General features: G+C 40.7%; 1 long non-coding RNA gene across 1 annotated transcript in view; it reads left to right on the top strand.

Moving 5' to 3' along the window:
- Positions 1-24,155, top strand: part of LOC310847846 — a 39,710-nt gene extending 15,555 nt beyond the window's left edge. The window contains exons 2-3 of the long non-coding RNA XR_014566052.1: positions 11,140-11,209; positions 24,098-24,155. This is a non-coding gene — a long non-coding RNA (uncharacterized lncRNA). The remainder of the gene's footprint in view (positions 1-11,139; positions 11,210-24,097) is intronic.
- The last annotated feature ends 553 nt before the right edge of the window (positions 24,156-24,708 follow it).

Here is a 24,708-nt window from a genome sequence, read left to right on the forward strand (position 1 = left end):
AAGCAACCACTCACAATTTGTATTGATAATAAAGTTGTGGCCAAAATTATGCCAAAAACCTTAAACAAAAATAATGTGTGAAGTTTGAGTTATTGGGTTTGGGGTGTCTTGGGGACCTCAGCACGCAAAACAAACAAACAAGCAAACAAACAAACTTCCAGAAAATAGAAAACAGCATGGCAGGCAAAGAACTGCTGAGTTTCTTTTCTATTTGCTGGAGAGTTTGGGAAAGTGGAAGAGGAGAGTTGAAAGCCATAATCCACCAGCTGTTGTCTGAAGTGGTACAATCCAGCCTAATCCCTCATCATTCTTTTGCCTTATTTATTTGGAAGAGAAGCCTCTTCCAGGCCTATGGTGTGAGTGGAGAACCATTCAATAAAGTACTGGTTGTTGTAGCAGCAACAGTAGAAGTAGTAGAAATACTAGGATGTTTATTTGCTTAACATGTGATCATTACTAAAAGGGCTTATCTTGATGTATTTTAATAGTGTTTAATTGTACAGTACAATATTATGCAGTGAATCACTGAATGACTATATAACATGGTTTATCCATATATGCCAAGGTAAATTTGGAACTATGTGCTCTGGCCTGATGATGTCGGTTATTTTATTTTCTCTGCGGCACTTGAAACTTGATAGGTTTCCAAACACGAATTGAAAAGTTTCTTCTGCCACTTTATGAAAGCGCAGTTTCTGGCTTTCCAGTTGGCACAAAGCTGTTGTTTGCCTCCTGATCTGTAGTTTGTAGAAATTACGGGAGTCAGAATGAAATTCAGCAAAAAGCACTTCTTTCCCTGCCTATAACAGTTGACTAGATTCTTATCATAACTTTTTGCTTACAGTACTGTACTATGGCATTCTCCTTAGTCTACAATTCAGGGTAAATGAAAGATAAATGAAAACAGAGCTCGTAGATACCAAATGCCACAGCCCAGGCCATCAGCAGCAGCACTTCTGGATTACCATTCCCTTGACAAAATACACCAAAACACTGTCATATATTTTTGCAACAATTCATTATTTTACACATTACAGTGGTACCTCAGGTTAAGTACTTAATTCGTTCTGGAGGTCGGTACTTAACCTGAAACTGTTCTTAACCTGAAGCACTTTAGCTAATGGGGCCTCCCGCTGCCGACGTGCCACCGGCGCACAATTTCTGTTCTCATCCTGAAGCAAAGTTCTTAACCTGAAGCACTATTTCTGGGTTAGCAGAGTCTGTAACCTGAAGCGTATGTAACTTGAAGCGTATGTAACCTGAGGTACCACTGTACCTAATACCTCTCCCCCCCAAAAAAATGACCCCTGAATTTTTGAATTTTATTGACATTGATGCTGCATTTTATGTTGTATTTTATGCTGTTTTATGCTGTTTTTAAGTCGCATTTTAATTAATGTTTTATATTTGCTGTTAGCCGCCCTGAGCCCGGTTTTTAAACCAGGAAGGGCGGGGTATAAATAATTTATTATTATTATTATTATTATTATTATTATTATTATTATTATTAAAGTCGAATGTACAATCCCTTTCATGAGTAATATCTCACTTCCCATAATGGATTTGGCCTCCAAATCATGCACCTAGGAATACATTACCATAGCAACATAGATTCTCTACAAGAGGGATGAGGAGTCTGTGGTTCTCCAAAGGTTCTTGCTCCAATTAGCCCCGGCCAGTATGGCCAAAAGTCAGGGATGATGACTAGAGGGCCACAGGTTCCCCATAAAAGAATGAGGGACGATAGTTCCCTCCCCAGCCCTTGTGCAGCTGGGCCATGCATCACCCTGTTAAACTGATGCTTCTGTGGGCATCCAGGTAACGTGAAACAGGGGGACTGCCCTCTGCACTCCCTAAATGACATCTGTTTCTGGCACATTCATAAGAACACCAGAAGGGCTCTGCTGGATCAGTCCAATGGCATCCTTCACTCACAGTGGTCAACCAGATGTCTGCAGGAAACACAAGCAGGATCATCATCATCATCATCATTTTATTTGTATGCTCCCATAGTTAAAACAATGCTCAAGGCAGCCTACAACATGACAAGATTTACATAATGATCAACATAACAAAAGTCATAAACAATAGACACATCAAAAAGTACACAACCAAATAAAAAACAATTTCCACATAAATCATAAAATCTACAACTAAGAATACAGCATTAATATCAATCACAATTTAAAATGACATAGATAAAAAAAGCAATTTAAAAACAAAAAGAAAACAAAAACGGAGCCCTCTCTGTTAGAATTCCTGCTCAATGATTACAGTCATGGGATTGTTGTCTATCACATGGTGGTGTATGTTTTGACTCCACAGAGTGGGAAGTGACAGAGACAGGATGTTTGTATTACTGTGTTCCGTGAAGTGGGACTATTGTCTTTTGTTCTTTCTCTCTTTGCTGCCTGATGCTAGAGAGAGAGGGAGCCATGTTGGAATGCTCCGTGTGTGTTTATATGTAAATAAAGTAGATTAGCCAAAATGCTGAGTTGCTGAGGTCTGTCACGCAAGCTGTTGAAGACTCTGTGGATCCCTAAGTGTGCTGATGTCTGTTGGCATCTGTCGCTGTGATGTTTGGGCTGAAGAAAGCTTCTGAAGCTCCTGAACAAAAAACCAGGAGGGAGAGAACATGCCAGTTAGGCATGTGTTTCTGCCAGGGTCCTACTCGAGTGTAGGACGAGCTCCTGACACTCTCTGCCCAGCAGCAGCAGCAGTCCTTTATGGAGCCTGTCAGGCCCCGCCCCAAGCCAGGTGGAGAGAAGCAGGGCAGGGCCCTTCAGGCTCCCAGCAGGTCAGGCCTCCATAAAGATCTGTGACAGTCCTCCATAAAGGATGTGAGCACAAGAGCACAGAAGCATTACAGCCTCCAACTGCAGAGGTAGGGCATAGCCATCGTGGATAGTATCCACCACTAGCCTTCTCCTCCATGAATTTTTGTGCGGCATGCTGGAAGCTTTCCCTGTGTAAAAACACCTCCATACGTTAAGGAATGGTGACACGGTCTAAATGAGTGATTGGTGCAGAAATCTCTTCCTGTGTGCTGATTGCCCTCCCGGATTCTGACATGTTATTTGACTTGTAACCATCTTTTGGCATCTGCTCTTATTTGATAATGACTGAAAGTCTTCCTGATGCAGGAATGTTCTAAAAGTTAAAGTCTGCCTAAAGGTCTATGTTATTGCATTTTGAAATGCTGAAGAAGAAGAAAATTCTCCATCTTAAAAAGATGCCACCCAGATTCCTTCGCATTTGTCTGTCTGCAGGAAGGATGAGAAACCTGTGGTCCTCCAGATGCTGTTGATGTCATTTCCCATCAGCCCCAGCCAGCATGACCAATGGTCAGCGATTAGGACAATTGAGTCCAATAACTTCTGGAGGGTTCCCTATTCCTGGTCTGCATTTTTGTAGGATACTGCATCTGGTAATAAGCTCAGTATCCTAATAAAAATAGTTACTGTGCATCTTTCTGCCTACATGGCGAATTCACTTTTAAATTTACATTGGCATACTCCTTGATTGGGGGAAAAATAGCAACAAAGGAAATATATTGAAGTCTATTAAGAATTATTACATTTTTTAGGGAAAACAGTTCCAAGTATTGCACATAAAATCGCTCTTTGTTCCTTGCCAATCTTTGTCTGTAGAGCATTGTTGTCTTATCCACCCTCTTCAGAAAGAATTCAGGAGAGAGAGAAAATTGGCCTCTCTGAACTTTCCCTCACTTGTTGTCTTTCTTTCAGCTGCAACTCTCCATGTGACGGATCCTGTGTCATAAATGCTGGCATAAGGATGCTATAAAAGGCAGCTGGGCTACTTTGAGAAAACATCTGGCAACCCCCTCCCCCCAAGACCTTTTCTTAAAGAAAGAGGAGGATTGGGATCTTATCTGAGAGCCGTTGTGCAACAGAGGATTGTGTGTTGGTGTTGGACTAGGACCAGGGAGACCTGGGTTCAAATTCCTTCTCAGCCTTGAAGTGTACTGAGTGGCCTTGAACTCTTTGCCAAAAGAAGAGACAAAATATAAACAGGAGAAACTGCAGCTGCCCCAGTGATGAGCAACCCTCTACACAGTCAAGCAAATAGTGCTTCAGGTTATTAGAGGTGCATGTCTCTCTCTCCCAAAGCAATATACCATGGGTAGGGAAACTAAGGCCCAGGAGCTGGATCAGGCCCAATCGCCTTCTAAATCTGGCCCATGGATGGTCCGAGAATCAGCATGTTTTTACATGAGTAGAATGTGTCCTTTTATTTAAAATGCATCTCTGGGTTATTGTGGGGCATAGGAATTTGTTCATTTCCCCCCCCCAAAAAAATATAGTCTGCCCCCCCCCCCAAGTTCTGAGGGACAGTGGACCAGCCCCCTGCTGAAAAAGGTTGCTGACCCCTGCAATATACCTTTGATTTTTTCTCCCATTTCAATACTTTACTCTCTCAGGGGAGTCTCCCTAGCTCCCTGCAATTCCAAACAATTAGTGGGAGTGCTGTAACTCAGTTACGCTTTGCATACAGAAGTTCCCATGTTCAATCCCTCGCATTGCCAAGTCTGGGAAATGCCTGTCTGAAAAACAGAGCCCTTACCAATTAGGATAGTCCAACCTTCCCCAACCTGGTGCCCACCTGATGGTTTGGACCATGATTCCCATTGAGGTTAGTATTGGCCATGCTGATTAGAGCCATAGCTGTCAACGTTTCCCTTTTTTAAAGGGAAATTCCCTTATTTCGAATAAGATTCCTCGCAAGACAAGGGAAAAGTTGACAGCTATGGTTAGGGCTGATGAGAGCTGTTGTTCAACACATCTGCAGGGCTTCAGATTGGGAAGGCTCGTGTAGACATTATTGAGCTAGCAATGATCCAAAGTAGTATAGGACAGTTTCCTATGTTTGGAGCATCAACAGTGGTGGTAATTACAACTTAGAGATCCTTTGCAGCTGAAGACCATTGGAAGATCTGCCATACAGAGAGCAAGACAGGATTTTCCATCCCAAAAACTGTTTGAGATTTTAAATACTGACGTATATTAGGGGTGGTCCAAGCTAGCAATATCTATAACAGAGGTGGGAAAGCTCAGGCCTGGAGGTCAAATGTGCCCCCTAAGCCATCTGTGTCTGGCCCTCTCTCCAGGCCACACCCCTCACTGGATCTGCTTTGAACTCACAATTGCTTTTGTTTCCAGACTGGAATTTGTCTTTGATAATGCTTGCCTGGAGGAGAATATATGAGTGTATGTAGGAACCAGCCTACTGCACAGTGGTCAAATTTACAGTTGTTGCTCTTCTCACTTTCATGTCTGGTCCAGCCCACAACCCTTGGAAGCTTGCCCATAAGAGAGTTGTGTGTATGCACACTTCTTCAGACGAAAACTCATACCAATAACTAACTTAGTTGGTCTCTAGGGTGCTACTGGAAGGATTTCTTAAATTTTTTTATTTTATTTGTTTTATTTTGTTTCGACTATGGCAGACCAATCCAGCTACCTACCTGTAAGAGGATATTCAGAGAGACTAGCACAATCCCAAGAGGTTTAGCGGGTATTGGTTCACAGGGGAAATTTAAGACAGAGTTTGAGGAGAAGTTTCTTTCAACAACAGGAGTTTGACATTATCATACCTACAACCATCTATATCTGACATTGGCGGGAAGGTAAACTGTGTTTCTGTGAGCTCTAGTTTCTTTCATGGTGTTCCATTGCGCCAGAAGTGGTTCAGTCATGCTGGCCTCATGACCCAGAAAGCTGTCTGTGGACAAATGCCGGCTCCCTCGGCCTGAAAGCGAGATGAACGCCACACCGCATTGTCACCTTTGACTGGCCTTAACCGTCCAGAGGTCCTTTACCTTTACCTTTTTTTATATCCGACAGTATCTGATAGTAGGCATTTAGTAGCGGTCAGATTTGAAAGTATCTGCTTTACAGTGGATTTGAAGATATCCAAACAATGATCAATATTTGACATGAGACATGCAGAAGCAGCCAGTACTGTATCTTCTTTTCAAAATTTTCTCAATTTATTTTCCCTTAACCAAGCGGTCGTTATTCTGCAGGGAACACCAAGTTATTATGTGGGAAAATTAAGGCCACCCTCTGGCATTTTTGTATGCCTCTTCAAAAATGAGGGAGAGGTTGTTACTAGGGAATCAAGAGTACACAAACATAGACACAGGGACTGTCACATGAAAGCAGGAACGGCTCAATAGAAGTGGCTCTGGGATATGTCTACTTGTGAGTGTGACTGCTTGGTTCATCCCCAAGGGAAGCCGAATTGTCTGCCTGAGGAAAACGATAAATGCCAGCACTAAATTAAGAACATTAGGAGACTGCTGCAGAGTTTTGAGAAATTAAAAAACAAAGTGCGAGATTGGCTTCATTATTACCAGATAATGGAGACATATAATTTGGACAAGAAAATTGGCTTCCAGGTGGAAAAATCAAAATTAGAAACAGAGCTGTTAGAACCTAAAACTAAGATTTTGTCAAAGATGTATAACTTGCTGTTGAAATGGAACACTCAGGATGAAACGGTGAAATCTGCTATGATTAAATGGGCACAAGATGTTGGACATAACATTATGTTTGCTGACTGGGAACAGTTATGGACCACAGGTATGAAGTTTACGGCATGTAATGCCTTAAGAGAGAATATTATGAAAATGATATACAGGTGGTACATGACCCCAGTCAAGCTTGCAAAAATTTATCATTTGCCCGATAATAAATGTTGGAAATGCAAAGAGACTGAAGGTACATTCTTTCACCTTTGGTGGATGTGCCCAAGGATTAAGGCTTTCTGGAAAATGATTTATAATGAAATGAAAAAGGTATTTAAATATACCTTCCTGAAGAAACCAGAGGCCTTTCTCCTGGGCATGGTCGGCCAATTGGTGCCAAAGAAGGATAGAACTTGCTTTATGTATGCTACAACAGCAGCAAGAATACTCATTGCAAAGTACTGGAAGACACAAGATCTACCCACTCTGGAAGAATGGCAGATGAAAGTGATGGACTATATGGGATTGGCAGAAATGACTGGCAGAATCCGAGACCAGGGGAGAGAGACAGCGGAAGAAGATTGGAAGAAATTTAAAGACTATTTACAGAAATATTGCAAAATTAATGAATGTTAGAATGATGTCGGATAGAAACTAAGTGGTTTCCAGCTGTAATGCTTTAAGAGAATATGGGGAAAAATGGTTTAGAAATAGGTTAAAATTTATTGATAAGGATTTGCTGAACTAACAATTTGAACTGGAATACACAAAAGGGAGGTATGAGGAGGTCTGGGAAATAAGTTAATTTAAAATAAGTAATGGAAACTCTGTGTGTTTTTAATTATTTTGATTTTTGTTTTTTTTTTGTTTTTTTTGTATTATTATTGAAAACTTTAATAAATATTCTTTTAAAAGAAAAAGAACATTAGGAGACTGGAGAAACAATATTTAACCATTCCTGTGTAGAACTCAGCAAAAAGAAGCCAAACTTCCCCAAAGGCTGGTTGAAAGCACATTCCTGGTGATAAGCTTGATTTGGATTCATTTCTTTTTTTCCAAGTACAGTTATTTTTAATAATCACAGGTTGAACAGTCTTGTGTCTTTAAAAATGGGAACGAACTAGATTATAGAGAATACGTGATTTGCCACAGTACCAATGACTTATTTCTAGGCTGTGTATCAGAATGATATTCAAATGGAGAAATAATAAAATAAATTTTAAATTTTCCCCTACTGGAATCACAAACAAACTTGTGTCCTGTGATGCTTCTAGATTTCATATCTGATGCACCAGCAGGATTTCTGCAATCCTTCAGACACCTCTTGAGGGACTCTGTCAATCATCAAGCACTTGAATGACACTATTGCGCAAGGATTTGCTTCAGTGCCAGATTTTGGTACCTGTCTTGAGGATGCTCAAAGCAACTGAGCAAATTCTTAAGAAAAGCTAACTGAGCAAATTCTTAAGAAAAGCTGTCAAACTGTGGCATTGCTCCCTGCCAGAATTTGCAACCTGAGCAGGATAAAGAGAGGCAATAGGGGGAAACAGAGGCACAGTTTTTGTCCAGTTTAAGCAAGCAGCTTCCAACCTCATGTTAAAATGACTTGTAATGGGGAGATTTCAGACAACTGGAAAACCCAGACAGTCTGCTCGAAAACAGGAAGGTAATGAGAGCACAATATTAGATTCAGGAATTACAAATATCTGATGCCCCAGAGAGAAACGGCCAGGTTATTCTATCTCTTCAGATGAAATTGATACAAAATCTGGGATTGAAAACAAAATTCTTTATTCGGATTCTGAAAATATGACTGTCCTTACTGGAAGGTGCCACATTTGGAGTAATGTGAGATTGATGTGAAAGGCTGCAAAGTTTGACAGGATGTCTGCCCTCGGAACTCCTAGCCCAGATGATAAATTGCAAATCTAGGAGGAACGCTGTGTTTGTAATGGAGTGTTCACACATGAAGGGGGCACATGAACACTAACAAGCAGTAAACCCCAAGTGAGAAGAAAGGAAGAGATTTCCCCAGGCCTCTCAACCTCAGAATGTCTGTGTATTCCCTATATTTTGCAACCTCTGAGCAAAACATAGCAGAGGCACGACCACAGATGCTGACAGAGATGACTGGCCCTTGTACGGTCAGAATGTTAAATTAAGGCTCTGGCTGCATTCACCAAGCATTTTATTCTGTCTTCCCAGCATTCCCATACCTGTTAATTTTCACATTTTATGTGATCTTTCACACATCATGTAAAATCCACTTCTGGAAATCTTGCAGAATCTAGTTTAATGCCCATTTCTGTTTTAATTGTTTCAAGACAAGAATATATTTGCACCCTGGAAACCCAGAATATCATGGGACTCTTGCATTGTAAATTTCCTTGAAGGAAAGGCTGGCTATAAATGGAATAGTTCTATCTGGCAAAACACTGATTTAGCATGAGACAGTAGGATCAGGGCAGAACTATGGCAGCCCAATGCATCAATTTCTGAAGTACCACCTGCCTATCCTAGATTCCATGGTATCTTTTAGGTCCAAGTTTGAGTTTAATATTAATATTTAACATTGAAAAGATGACTTTCAGGATGAACTAGCCTGAAGTATATTTGTGGATAGAAAATACATTCACTATTTTCAATCATAGATGTTCAAAGAAATGTACTATGTAGAAGGGCTCTGTTTATTTTATTCTAAACGTTACACTGTCCAGCAATAATTCTGGTCATAATAACAAAGCAAAATGTGGTGTGAGTTAAATGCTGACAATACTTTCAGAACATACATTTTTTTCAGAATTGGAAGTGTCACTCAGACTTCTTGTTTAGGGATGTTTAAGGAAAATCATTAAACAAAGCAAGTGCCATTATGAACGACTTCCAGTGGATGTTGTTAATAATGGCACAAGGCCATTATATCTTCCGACTGTTGCAATAATAAAAGCAACACTTGATGAATAATTTTATACTTTCAACTGTTTTTTTTTAATATATAACATTAGCTGGCCTTAGCTACAAGCAAAGAAGTATTTATATCTGTAAGACAGCCACACAGATGTCAAAAACTATGGATGTCTCTACTGCTAAAGTTCATAGGAATTTTGTCTCTGATATAGGCAGGAAAGGGAGACCCAAAGCACACATAAATATATTTGACAGTTTAAATTTATTATAGTAGCTATGTGGTACCTATTACATCAGTAAATTCTTATGAAAGGAAATGTTTATTTCAGAATGCCTGAATGATATTAATGTGTTTGCTCTGCCAGATCAAAATGAAGTGTCAAGAAATCCTCAAAGAAACATAAGCCATCAGAACAAACCATCAGAACCAATCAAATAATTCTGCTGAAATGAAAGTGTGTTAATGATTCTTTCCAAACTCTAAAGTGATGTTGTGCTGTTGTAATTGTAGGTGCAACTCCACAAGGAAGGGACAGAAAGCCAGAGTCTTATTCACTGATCTGAATAACTGGGATGAAAACATGCTGGAAAAAGCATGAAGTCCAGTGCCGAGGGCCTTCTGATGGTTCCCTCGCTGCGAGAAGCCAAGTTACAGGGAACCAGGCAGAGGGCCTTCTCGGTAGTGGCACCTGCCCTGTGGAACGCCCTCCCACCAGATGTCAAAGAGGAAAACAACTACCAGACTTTTAGAAGACATCTGAAGGCAGCCCTGTTTAGGGAAGCTTTTAATGTTTAATAGGTTATTGTATTTTGGTGTTTTGTTGGAAGCCGCCTAGAGTGGCTGGGGAAACCCAGCCAGATGGGTGGGATATAAATAATAAATTATTATTATTATTATTATTATTATTATTATTATTATTATTATTATTCCCTGATATTTTGGTGCTCAAGTTTCTTGGTATTCAGGCTTCTGAAAATGTACCAAATATGAGATTCAGATCCTTAGGTCCATCACCTGGAGTGCTGGAGCAACTTAACATTTGTCTAAAGTGCCATTGCAGATTATCTGCATAACAAGTAATTATTTGGGCTTCCAGTGGTTCAACTATTTCAAACTATCCTTCATTACATTCAATGCAAAAGGCTAAAGTCAACACAAAGGGATCGCGATCACGATTGCTGAGCTTCAGTATTCCTCGTGGGACGTCCTGTTCCCTTGTCTTCAGGTTGTTTTGACATTCAAATAAGATCATCCCTTTAAAAAAGGGAAGGTGATCAACGCCAAAGAATGCTAAAGCAATTTGTGTGTGGTAAATATTCATTAAAGAGTTTTCATTTTCAAATAATAGCTTTACCATCTTAACCTCATAGTTGAGCAAGGGACACTGCCCTTTCTTGAATTTTCAGTTATAAATATTTGCTTGAAGGTTACAGAACATTTTCTTTACACAGACATGTAATACAAAGGTTGTGAATGCTGAAACTTCAAAATAGAAAGCAAGCAAGCCATCTGGCACTCCTCCCATGTTTTGAGGCAAAGACAAGATTGCCAGCATTTAGCTGTGGCAACCATAGCCGCATTTAGGCATTTCTTAGGAAATCCAAGGGATATGTTTTCTGCCAAAGAAGGATCATGTGCTATAATAATTGTTAATCATTAGGTATTTGGCTACAGCCTACTTGGGCAATTTTCTTTTTAATAAATTCTAGTAGCTGATTTGAATATGTGCCTCATATTTCAGACACTGACTCACCATCAACAAAATGCCATTCAAGTTCATACCGGAGAGAACGCTGATAACTATAGACAAGGTAGGCTTCACATTTGGGAGAATGTAAGTAAGTCTGAATCACTGTTCCGTCCAACAGCCAACTGAGTGACAATCAGTTTGGAAGTGAAATGGGACCACACAAAAACAAAACAGTAGTTTCTTCATTTTACTTAGGGGACTTGCTAAGTAAGGAGAAGCATATGTCTGTAAATCAATAGGTGAAATAAATAACTCCAAAATGGGTTGACACAAACCTGAATTTCTAGGAGGTAATGGACCATTCTCCAGTGATACCCTGCAATGTCTTTTTGCACGTTGTGCTTTTAACTGTACAACCAAGGAAAATTTCAGCTTGTGCAGAATGTGGCCAACCATTTTCTGATGGTACCAAAGCCCCTGGTTGCTTCTTACAAGTCTCCTCCTCACCCAGCTACCTTTTGCCCGGGTAGGCAAATATATTTTGAAATCTGTTTCTGGATGCAGATTGCCTCTACTGAGTTGTGGCTTCAATTGGAGAAAGATGTGGAAAATCTTGCCGCAGCCACTGAAAATAGATGTACCATCAACCGCACTTTCTACACAACCCTGTATGTTGCTAAATTCAGCCTTAAGTGAGACATTAAACTTGTTGGCAAATGAAACTGCATCCGAATGGGCTCTCTGAAACACAATGCATCAGTAACATGGTTTTGTTGAGCAATGAAGAGAGACTTAATTTAATGTTATAAAATTAAGGCGGGAGTTCAGTACAGATTCCCCATTGGCTCTGGTATTGTTTGCTTGGCTTTTCCTACAGCATCTTTCTTGGGTCACGAACAATCTACAGCTATCTACTCTGCAAGCACTTTCCTGAAAGGGCACCCTCACTCTGTGACACACTGGTGATCACAATGATGTGATAGTTTGGTGACCCGGAGGGAGCCTGCTCGGCAGGGGCTGGGTTCCACCGTGTCGGCGTCGCGGGTACCCTCAAAAACCATGGGCGCTGAAACCCATGGGCATGGTGACTCAGCGGGCACTGTTTGCGCCCCCCGACCCGCGAAGGAGCCTTTTTAAAGGCTACGGAGTGGGTGTCGGGGGGGGTGTGGTGCTATGAGTCCTCCGCTTCCCCTACCGAGCGAAGCCGCATGCCATTTGGCGGAGAGTGCTGACTTCTTCCATTGAAAATTCGGATTAAAAGAACAACCCGTGAGTAATTGGAAACTGGACTTAAAAAGGGAAAAGATTTTAAATTTTAAATTAGGAGCAAGCGGGGGAGGTGCAAAAAGGAAGTCAGCCTCCCCCCTGTCGTAGAGGATTTAAAGCAAAGGATTTAACAACTAAGATCGAGTGCTACCTAAGTTTGATAAAGTTACTAATTTCACGATGGAAAATTATAAGACTGGGCTGGAGGAGAAAAGTAGAACGTGAGCTAAAATGCAACCCCCCCCCCCGGGAACTGGGAGCGAACCGCGAGAGCGCCGGGAGAGGAGAAACAGAGGCTTTGACAGCTGTCAAAGGAGCTGTCAAAGCTGAAGAATAAAAAAGAGAACTTTGTTATGAGGATTTTGCCGGTTACATTTGTTACAAATTAGATATAAATTGTTTAAAACAAGGAATAACAAGTTACTTTGACTGTTGGGTGTGATCTGGAAGGAAACTGAGTTACTATAATCCCTCTAGAGGGGCTGTGGGACACTACAAGTATTGCTGGTATGGAATTTGAATTGGACTTTTTATCTCCTGGGAAACTGCAGAAATGGAACACTATTTTGTCTACAGAGGTCTCTACACTAAAGGAGACAATAGACTTATCTATTGAAGAATGGAAGGGACTTGACGTAAAGTTTTGTTCCTGAATAACAAAGCCTCTGTAGGGGATTTAGAAGCTTTTGGAATTGGAACATTTTTGCAGGAGAGCAGGAAAAGAAATTAGAGAAAAGTGAGGAGAGAGAATAATAAGAACAACATGAACAACAAGAATTGGACAAAGCTGGAAGTGGGAACATTTGGGACATCCAGATTTGAAAGCTCTAAAGAAACAAAATTGGAGTTTTTACTCTTAAATACAGAGATCTGGATGGAAGAAATGGACCTTTTTGAGATAAAGTTTTTCCAAGATTGGACGCTCGAAACTAAAGATGATCAAAAAGACGGCAAAGACTATTAAAAAGACGGCAAAGTGGACTTGTGAAGGATTTCGGCCTAGATGTGGGATCTCTAGGATGACAACAGGCATTGATGGACATTGGGGAACGCAACCGGGAAAGGGGGGAGGGAAATTTGGAATCCAAAAGGTGTTAAATTATACTTTATTCTTTTTTCTATTTTCTTTTATTTTAATCTGTTCTGCATATTAAAAAGGGGAACTCGTGGAAGGGAGCGGGGTCGATTTTAGGGGAGGGAAAAACATTCTTAACATTGGGTTAATTGTAATAAGTTTAAAATTTGGGGTAAGAACTTGTTGAATCTATTTGAAGGAATTGGAATACAAGAGGGGGTGGGGAGGGGAAGTCCTGGAAGGATATTAATGAAAATAAGGTTATAAAATGGATGTTACTTTTTTTTCTTTTTTCTGTTATATTTGAAAATGTTCAATAAATATTATTTAAAACACACACACACAATGATGTGATAGTTTGGTCAGTTAGGCAGTACAGTGGTACCTCGGGTTAAGTACTTAATTCGTTCCGGAGGTCCGTTCTTAACCTGAAACTGTTCTTAACCTGAAGCACCACTTTAGCTAATGAGGCCTCCTGCTGCTGCCGCGCCGCCGGAGCACAATTTCTGTTCTCATCCTGAAGCAAAGTTCTTAACCCAAGGTAATATTTCTGGGTTAGCGGAGTCTGTAACCTGAAGCGTATGTAACCTGAAGCATATGTAACCCGAGGTACCACTGTAATGATTTCACATAATGTGTGGCAGACATGCCGCCTTTGTGAAAATAACGTAGAGGGGGTGGTCTTCTGTTTCTTTCAGCTCTATAAGTCTACGTCATTCTCCCACCTGACCAGTTCAGTAACTATTTTGCAGCATGAGTGCTCGAAGCAACTAGCACAAGCTTGTATCAAGTGCCTAATGGTGCACTATTATGCTTGTTTTCCTCATTTTCCTTCCTACTTGGTGTTCTGTGGTTTCTGAATGACTTTACAACAGCCCTTTGATGTTTTTTTTTTCCAAATTCATGAGGTTATTTTTGTCAGTGTTAGTCTTGTTTCTGTGGCTGCTGCTATCATATGCCAGGTGCAGTAAAAACACTGGAAGGTTATTTGTACAAATACCAGTGCAAGGAAGAGGACAAGAATGGAGAAGAAATTTAAATCAGTTCACATTTAAAGGTGAACCTTCCTAATTCATACTTTCTGAAATGATATGTGAACTAAAACAGTGATTCTTCGTGGTTTGCACTTTTTTCAAATTTTTCAATGCAGTTCTTCAGGCAACTAATGTATACAGAATTGTATTTACTAAGGCAACACGAATGTGTGAGTTAGAGAATAACATGCAAAGTATGGAAACTTGGTTTGGAAACATGTATATTAGGCAAAATTGGATAGAAAAATGTGTATAGTAGAAGAAATTCATACTAAATGCTCATTAATTTTCATGAGGGCTTTTTTTCTAAATGTAAAATGATGTGGAAATGTAGATAACTGAACTTAAGACAGGAAAAATGAAAACCAGTAAGAGGTTGAAACTGAGAGATTCATCCATCCCTAACTGTGCCCATTGTTATTTAGCATGCAGAAAAGAAATAGTCACCCCAAACAACTGCCAACTCTCTTCCTCATGCAAAACATGGATAAATGCCTCATTTGCCTTCTTTTTGAAGGCCTCTGCAGTTCTATTGCTATCAAAGAAAGGACAAAATGCATGTGGTTTTGTAGAATTTACTGTGGTGTTTTTCCTCAGTTGGAGATTTCACTTCAGTGTTAGCTCCTTCTCCTGTTTCTACCCAAGTTTAGCAACTTAACACCATCATTGGCAGTTCATTAACAAAGCTGTATAATATCAATACAAAAGAGCTGTGGGAAATTCTGCAATGTTTTAAAAAGAAAAATACCATGTGTGGAATTCCTACATAACATTGCAATCTCAATTTCCATAACATAAAAATTACTCCCCCCCCACCTCACTTTTTGTTGCAGAAACACTTTCCAGTTCTTTGTTCCATACTGACCCAACTGGATCAAATAAGCCGGTTATCTCTCTTTGTGTTAAGCAGAGCTAGCTGCAATCTGATGAGGCCAATGAACAAGCTCCATATGCCCACAACTGTGTAGGAACAACTGGTGCCACTTTACTGATGCTCTGTGTGTCAATCATGGCAGAAAGGACAATATTGGAGTTTGCTGCGAGGCAATCCAGATTGCTAATCCTTAAACTACTAGCTAAATCCTGCCTCCATGACTGAAATCTATAGGCCCACCTAAGCAATTCTAAGTCTAGGAAAGTAAATGCAGGAGTAGAAGATGATTCAAAGTCTTTATGCAAATAAAGGCTGCCAGAGGGACATAGTTTATCAGCCAATGCCATCTATAAATTGATCTGCATCCTCAAATAATTAGAATATAAAAGGCTGAACCTTTGATGTTTCGCCTTTCTCTGAAAATAGGCTGAAATATTTACCAGGCCAAACTTCCTTAGTGATTTATAATAGTAGATGCTCAGATAGTTCCCAAGCATAGTCACTGGTTTGGACTCTGGGGAATTTTTGTTGATATGATTTTATGATGTTGAACCAGTTGAATCACTCATTTCTAAATAGAAAAACCAAGTCCATAAACTTTAGATCCCCAGAAATAAGCATAAGGTTTTCCTTGGAATTTACTATGTGTAATAAGTTTATACTTGTCATTCATTTATTACATTCTGTATAAGTAAATTGTTGCCTTAGTCTGCCCTTTTCAGTGGGTTAATCTGTTCTTGTATAATTTGATTATTTGCTCAAAATAGCCAAGGAAAGAGCTTAAAGACTAGAATCTCTATTTCATAAAACTTAATTATCCAAAATTCTTTCCTGGGAACAATGTGTCTTATCCACATATACCCCTTTTATAGAATGACCACTGCTGAAAGTTACTGAAATTGAAAGGCAAATGAGATGGTACATTAATTTTAATGTCTGCTACTTTCAACAATGAGGATAAAGACTTTTTTTTTACTGTTCAGTGTTTTCAGTGTTCATAGTCTTGCCTGTATCTGCCTGCTAGATTTCTACTTGCATGTTAGTTATATAGGCTTCATTCACATGGCCATTTATTTTGTTTCCCCAACATAGGTAAAGGGTAAAGGGACCCCTGACCATTAGGTCCAATCGTGGCCGACTCTGGGGTTGCGGCGCTCATCTCGCTTTAATGGCCGAGGGAGCCAGCGTATAGCTTCCTGGTCATGTTGCCAGCATGACTAAGCCACTTCTGGTGAACCAGAGCAGCACATGGAAACGCTGTTTACCTTCCCGCCAGACCTATTGTCTACTTGCACTTTGACATGATTTTGAACTGCTAGGTTGACTGGAGCAGGGACAGAGCAACGGGAGCTCACCCCGTCGTGGGGATTCGAACTGCCGACCTTCTGATCAGCAAGTCCTAGGCTCTGTGGTTAAACCCACAGTGCCACCAACATACCCCTCTGTTAATTTCCACATTACATGTAAGCATTCACACAATGTAAAAGCCACTTCCAAAAATCTAGTGGGATCTAGTGGATGTTTAGTGCACATTTCTGTGTTAATTGCTTCCATTAAAAAAAAATCCATTTGGAACTCCATTAACCCCCAAAATTGTGAGAGTAAAGTGACAGAATTTGGGGCAGTACATTGGCAAACAGTTCTTTCCTCCCATTTTCATGAGTGAACCACGGGGAAATGAAAGCACCCATGTGAGGGAAAATGTGGGGAGTAGTGATGTTCTCCAATTATGTTTATTGTTGTGTCACACCGTGGCCACTGATGTCAGTAAAATTTAGTGCTAAATTACTGGTTGTTGTTTTCTAATCGTTTAGTCCAATTCTTTGTGACCCCATGAACCAGAGCATGCCAGGCACTTCTGTCTTCCACTGCCTCCCACAGTTTGGTCAAACTCATGCTGGTAGCTTCGAGAACACTGTCCAACCATCTCATCCTCTGTCGTCCCCTTCTCCTTGTGCCCTCCATCTTTCCCAGCATCAATCTTTCCCAACATCAGGGTCTTTTCCAGGGAGTCTCATGAGGTGAGACACAGGGAGTCTCATGAGGTGGCCACAGTATTAAAGTCTCAGCTTCAGGATCTGTCCTTCCAGTAAGCACTCAGGGCTGATTTCCTTAAGAATGGATAGGTTTGATCTTCTTGCAGTCCATGGGACTCTCAAGAGTCTCCTCCAGCACCATACTTCAAAAGCACCAATTCTTCGGCAATCAGCCTTCTTTATGGTCCAGCTCTCACTTCCATGCATCACTAGGGGAAAACTATAGCGTTAACTATACGGACCTTTGTTGGCAAGGTGATGTCTCTGCTTTTTAAGATGCTGTCTTGGTTTGTCATTGCTTTTCTCCCAAGTAGCAGAAGTGACGGTATATTGGTATAAAAGCCACACCTCCATAATGCAACATGCACCACAGCATGAAATGAGTGTTAGAAACCAGGATAGAAGCATTAACATTATAATAAAGAAAACTAATGCAATATTCCCTGTGTCTGAATGCACCCATATTTGGCATCTTTTAAATGATAAATGTCCATTCAATACTCTCTGGAATTCCTTGCCTATTCATACATGTCATTTTTAATGCCCCATCCATAGGCTAATTCAGCCTTTTCTGTTAAATCTCCAGCTTAGACAAAACATCCAAAGGCAATTTATTCTACTACCTAAATAGCCTTAAAATGGGGAAGGTCTTTCCGACCATTTAATTGGAACCCGCTTCCTGTAATATAATCCCATTGATCTTTGCCGTAACCTTAGTCAATATAGAAAGTGTTCGGAAGAGAGCCCTGAAGAGGATAAATAGCTGAGACGCTATGACATTCAGAATTAAGTAGCAGGAAGGTGGATTATAGGCAGATATGGGATTATGCACGTGTAAGGAAAATAATTATGACTGGACATCTCCTTTGCCAAGTGTCTTTCGTCAGCTACTCATCTTGCATTAGAGCGAGGATATGAGCAAATCCAGATCAGAGATCATGAGCATATTATAGCAGAGTCTTCCAAATGAGGTTAACTTGGAGGTTTGGCCATAGAAGAATGAGGGCTGCCATGCAGAAGCAGAAAGACTTATTATAATTTACTCTTTATCCCATAGAGAGTTTCTTGAAACACTCTGCTACCACATAGGCCAAATTATGCGTCAACGATCTGGCTGATTCTCACTGATATTGTGGCAGGCTGACATAATGTTTTCTGTGATATTGAAGTCGATGATGGAATCCTATGAGAATGGAACCCGCAAACTGTTGAGAAATAGAGAGGGATTTTTTTAAAAAAAGACATAGGCAAATTACAGCTCCTATTATTTACAAAATCCAAAAGGTCAGCATGGAGGAGAAACTGTAAATGTCTTGATGCATTTTGGATCAGAAGGCTTGGGGGAAAACACACAGTTGGGCCATCTAAATGAAGTGTGATGTCTGGTTGCTGTTAAATCTATGGTTATCATCCATGAAAGCCACAAAGAAGTCTGGCAAAATCCAGCTGCTTCTTACTAAAATAATCTGACCAAAAAAAGGTGCTTTAAAAATGCCAGCATCCTTCTTCTTCTCTCAAGCTGTTTGGCATCAAAGACATGGGGGGTAAGTCGGTGGCAAGCTCATTTTCAGAGCGTGAGGTGAATTAAGCAGAACAGCTGGATTTGCTTCTGAGATACAAAGGTGGGGTTCATCTCTAGAAATGCACGTGACTTTACAAATGGACAGTTTGTAAAGGGTGCTGTCATGGGCAGAAGTCCCTCCCATGCCATTAATGTGAAGAATATTGTCTAAGTGAATGCAACTGACAGAACAACACACATCACACACAGTCCACTCTTGGCCAGAGTCCCAACATACAAACTTCAAGGAGATGTGTGGTACAGTGGTACCTTGAGTTACAAATGCCTCAGGTTACAAACGCTTCTGGTTACAAACTCCACTAACCCAGAAGAGTTACCTCAAGTTGAGAACTTTGCCCCGGGATGAGAACGGAAATCGTGTGCCGGCAGTACAGTGGGAGCAAGTGGCCCCATTAGCGAAAGCAGGCCTCTAGTTAAGAACAGTTTCAGGTTAAGAACAGACCACTGGAACGAATTAGGTTCCTAACTAGAGATACCACTGTACAACTCCAGCTCTGCAAAATGGACAGATTTAAGGTAGCAAAGTAGGGAGGTCTGCGACAGATCCACACTTTTTGGCCTAAACATTCAGCGTATGTAAAATACCTTTTTGCCCAAATGATGAACGACATGCACCAGCCCTTCTGTCTTACTCACAGGCAGATTAAGTGAGAGGGCTAATTGGTTTAGGCATTTAAGTTCCCCACCTTTCAGCACAAGTTCTCAGAGCAGCTTCCAATGTAGACATAGACAACACTAAGATAAAATGAACAACATTTCTAGGGAAAAACAGCTTGACCAGCTAAAACCCACGTTGAAACAGAATTCTAAAAAGCTGAGGTGAAATTAAGGGACTTTTTCCTAGAGCTGAAAACAACAGCAAACAATGTTTTATCAATGCCTGCCATTTATGCCTGCCAAGCTTCTGCCACTATTTTGCTTCTCAGTCATAAACCTACCCTGTTAACAGATTATATTTTATTACTATTATTAATTTTATGCTTGGATGAAACTGGGAGGAAATAGTTTATTAATGCAGCATACAGGACCGGTCCAAGACATTTGGGCACCTGGGGTGAACCATAAAATTGCACCCCGTACCCCACAAGGGAAGATGGGGTGAGTGAAGATCTACATCAGGAACCTTTTTCTGCCAAACCTTTTTCAGAATAAAAAGAATAAAAAGAATAAAAAAGAGAGAATTAAATTGATATCATGTGAATTGTTCTCATGGCAAGAAAGCAATGGAAATAGTATTTGCAATATCTAATGGGCCCTAACTCAATTTTCTGGTCTTGGTTCATAGAATCCTTGTTTTCATTCTGCAATACGTGTGATATGATAAATCACTGGCTTTGTTCCCCAGTCCTAGGGCAATAAATTATACTGAAAGAATTTTTGTAAATTTAATTTATAGTAGGTTTGGCTTCACCCAAATATGGATTGTTATGTTTTGTTTTAGCAGGGAGCTTTAATACGTGATGTAATTTTTGAACAAGAAATGTAAGTATAATGTTTGAATCCTTCATTTCCATTAGTCAAAATATGTCCAAATCAGTGTCCTAACATATTTAAGAAATAAACACAACAACCACGGGCACAATTCACTCATTGGTTCTCTTGCGTGTCAAGGTCCCCAGGTCTACCCCAATAACTCACACATCACACAGAATTTTTTGTTTAAGATTTTTGGCATAATTTTGGCCACAACTTTATTAAAATACAAATTTGTGAGTGGTTGCTTAGGCATTGGTTGCGACTATCTGCCCCCACCATGGGGGACAGACTGACATTCCGCACGATGCGAAAGTCAGAATGGGGGAATACACTTGGGGGTTACGCGGAGCAGGGAACCTGCCCTCACCCCAAATGCAACCAGGAGCTCATTGCTATGGCCCGAGCCCCCTTGACAGAGTGGACAAGCAATAGTTAGCCCCCAATTCCTTTAACGGAATCCCTTGCAGCAGCAGCATTAGAGGGGCAGGCACAGCCAATCCATGCCCCTCAACCAACCAAACCATAAACCAATGCCTAACCGCGAACCTTACAAGTTGTGACGATTTGCTACGCAGTAGGCAAAAACCAAATGGCCCCAGCCAATCAGCCAGATGGACAAAATTCCTACCAGGCCCCCGCTCCAAAGCAGACGACCCCATGACAGGCATAGCAAGGTCAAAGCGAACAACCCTATTCTAGGGAGGGAGGGACGGGCAATCCGCTGCACGGGCGAAAAGAGGAAGCCCTAGCCTCGTGCAAGGAGTTTTACTATTTCTGGCTGTCAATCAATAAATGGCAACATTAACTTCTTCTCAACAACAAGGGAAGCCCCAATCGCATCAGTGGCCAACAATCAATTAGCCCGCCCTCCAACTTTGGAGTGTCCTGGCAGCCCCCACCGCAACACGTGCTCTCTATGAAGGAGAACACGCTTTGCACAATGAAGTGAATGGGAACTAAGCAGACCCCATTTATTTCCATAGGGCTCCTGAATTCTATGATTTTATGGAAAACCTTCCTGGCAATGTAAAACAACGAATTATGATTATAATTATATTTGTTCCGGCTCTCTGCTCTAGCTCGAACAACTTCAGATGAATGAGACTACTGTATGCTTACAACTAACTACATTTCTCTTTTCATTCAAAAGTTTATAGTAGTTGTTGGGCTCAGCTTATCATTAAGATAAATCAAGGTGCAATTGCATCTTCTTTGTCAATGGGAAACTAGGTAGGAGAGTTGGGGCAGCAGACTGGGAGAGTAACCTAGTGGCATTGAGGGCAGGCACAGATTGATCAATAATCATCTGGAATTTTTGGAGGATACAGACTATCTGGTTATCTAGTTCCATTTAAAGCTGGATTCAGACGCTGTTTGGGGACTGAATATTTTGATGGGAGTCATCCAGAGTGACTGGGGGAATTTGTATCTGCTTCTGCTTCTTGGTGGCTGGGTGTGATCATTCAGAGTTTTGGGGCAAAGTCTCAACAGTATACTGATGATATGCAGCACAACTTCCCGATAACATCTGAGTCAGAATATGCAGTGCATGATCTGGACGATTGTCTGGGCGCAGTGGTGGAGTTGATGAAGGCCAATAAGCTATGCTTGAATCCTGGGAAGACGTCTGTGGGTTGGTGGTTCCTGTGTCCAGGAGACTGGCCGGTTGTGTGTTCTGGATAGGGTTGCACTCTTTCTGGAAGAACAGGTTCAGAGTTTGGCGTGCTCCTAAATTCATCTTTTTCACTGGAGGCTCATGTAGCCTCAGGGCCTAGGAGTGCCTTTTACCAGCTACAGATGGTACGTCAACTAAGGCTGTTCTTGAACAGGGATAGTGATTCGTGCATTGGTAACCTCAAGACTTGATTATAGCAATGTGCTGGGCCTATCCTTGTGCCTCATCTGGAGGCTCCAGCTGGTGCAAAATACTGCAGCTGGACCCCTTAGCCTGAAAAAGTTGGGAAACCCCTGTCTAAATTTAAGAGAAATTGTTTAAAAGCAATGGACCTAGATGCTTTCATACACTGTGCAAAATATATCACTCTTTTGAACTTTTATGACTGTTCAAATTATCAAATTATGAAAAAGGGAAAGAAAACAAATGTGTCTTTCCCAGTAAAGTACCACAAATTAGCCTTGTGATGTACCAGTTCTAGGAATGTTATTCTTCAATAGCAATGGGCTGTTTTTAATGGTGCTTATTTTAATATCTCCTGCTGAAAATACATTTCTAGCAAGAAAATGGATTGATTGAACTTCAGTACACTTTCCAGGCACTACATTTTTTTCACCTCGACTTTACCAGGTCTTGATTCAAAAACTATTCAGAAAAAAAATGCTGGAGTCATATATTCCTAATGAGACCTTGGTTTTCAGAATTATTAACGGACAGTATTAACTTAGAGGCCAGATTTTCGCATTACGTGAATTGACATTGGAAAAGACCTTTCTTAAGAGAGAAAGAGACTTTGTTGAGTCTAAATGTTTTGGACTTGCACTGCAAGGTTTGTATTTACATCAGGTACCTTGCTGTTCTTATACAAGAAATTGCAGCAGTAAGTGAAATTCTTCACCTGAGTTATGTAAAAGCTCACCACATTTCAAAACATTTTAAAAACAAATACAAACTTTATTTATTTATTTATTTATTTATTTATTGGGGGGGTGGAGCTATTCAGTAAGCCAAACCCACACAGAGACTCCATTTCATAGATGCACTGGTTGTGTTTGGACTGAAACCTAATTTAGTGCTACATGAACAAGTCTCAGGCTCATGTGTTAACTCCTCCCCTCTCTTCCTCTGACACAGTTGTGAGGAGACTGGAGGAAACGATGAGCAGTTAGTTGAAAATAGAAAAGAATGCTTCCCAATGAATTTTGACTCTGGCTTGCTTGAATAAACCATAGTTAGAGCCAACCACATCTGTGGTTCAGATGAAATAATAAACTGTGGTAAATTGAAATTAGAAGATCTTCATGGGCCCAGGCCAGAAGTCCACAGAAGCAGACTTATCCAACAGCAGCCCCGAGAAGATGGATCCACTCCATGCCATGGAGGCACCAAAGCCCACATCGCCTTCTCTGAGGAGCCTCCTTTCCTAATTTCAAAATAGATACAACTTCAAGATATACCATAGTCTCAAGGAGCTAATAATTATTATGTGGCTCATTTGTGCATGTTTCCGCTATTCACTGTTGTGTTGCTGTTAAATGAAAATACACTTTCTTCTCTTTAACGTGGAGCGAGGCAATTATCTTTGAGTCCCAATGCTCACCCTGGAATTTACTTCTTAAGAAAACAGTTTCTGCAGGCTTTTAACCATAACAAGAAATAAAGCCATTATTTAAAAAAGAGTCAGAATGAAAAATTTCAGGTCAAAAATATATTTGACACTTCGGCCGGTTTACCTTAAAACGAGGGCATTTCAATCATAAGCACATAGGGCAGGCTTCTTTTTAAGTAGAAAAACATGACCAGGCCATCATCCGGATTTTGAGCACGGTATGTCCACTATGAAGGAAATTCCAGCTCGCTGAGGCTGAGGCATTTGTTCCTGCATCACTTGTGCTAAGTGATTTTCATGTGAAGAGAAGGTCCTGTTTGTGTGATGTTATTCATATTTGTCTAACTCTTGTGTTTTCTTTTCTGGGTACACTTTCCATTAGGAGGACAGACCACTAAATTTATCATTCATCTGTGGTCGATGTCAAGTCAGGATAGAGATGTGGCGCAAGCGGAAACGCCTAGAATGTTGCATAAATAAATACAAGGAACATTCTTTTTGGATGCTCTTCCAGTCATGGAATGGGCATCGATCCAGCAGAGGCATCCATGAAAGGAAGCCCATGACTGCCCTCCCAAGAATCCTTAGAACTGTAGTTTCTTAAGGGTGCTGGGAAGTGTAGCTCTCTGTGGGGAAAATGTGTTGGACACGCTTTTAAAGGTATGGTATGAATGCCCCAAACGTGCCAGCCATTCTCTTTTTTCTCCTGATTCCTTCTACTTACCTCCCTCTTACTACTTACCTCCTTTAATGGTGAGACCTCTCTCTTCCTTGGTCTTCAGGACCTCTTTATAAATAAGAACTCCAAGGACAAGCTATTAGAAAAGGCATCTTATTAGAAAAAGCATCTGGAATTATTCAGGTTCCCAAGCAATAAGCAAAGCATACAATGTTATTACTCTTAATGACATCAATAAAGCCTTTCTTCAGCAATATGAAACATTTCTCTTGTAATAAAAGCATCTAGTATTCCCCCCTCCCCAAGTTGCATCA

Source organism: Podarcis gaigeae (genome assembly GCF_964106915.1).
Source record: "Podarcis gaigeae genome assembly, chromosome: 1".
In the NCBI taxonomy this organism is placed as follows: domain Eukaryota; kingdom Metazoa; phylum Chordata; class Lepidosauria; order Squamata; family Lacertidae; genus Podarcis; species Podarcis gaigeae.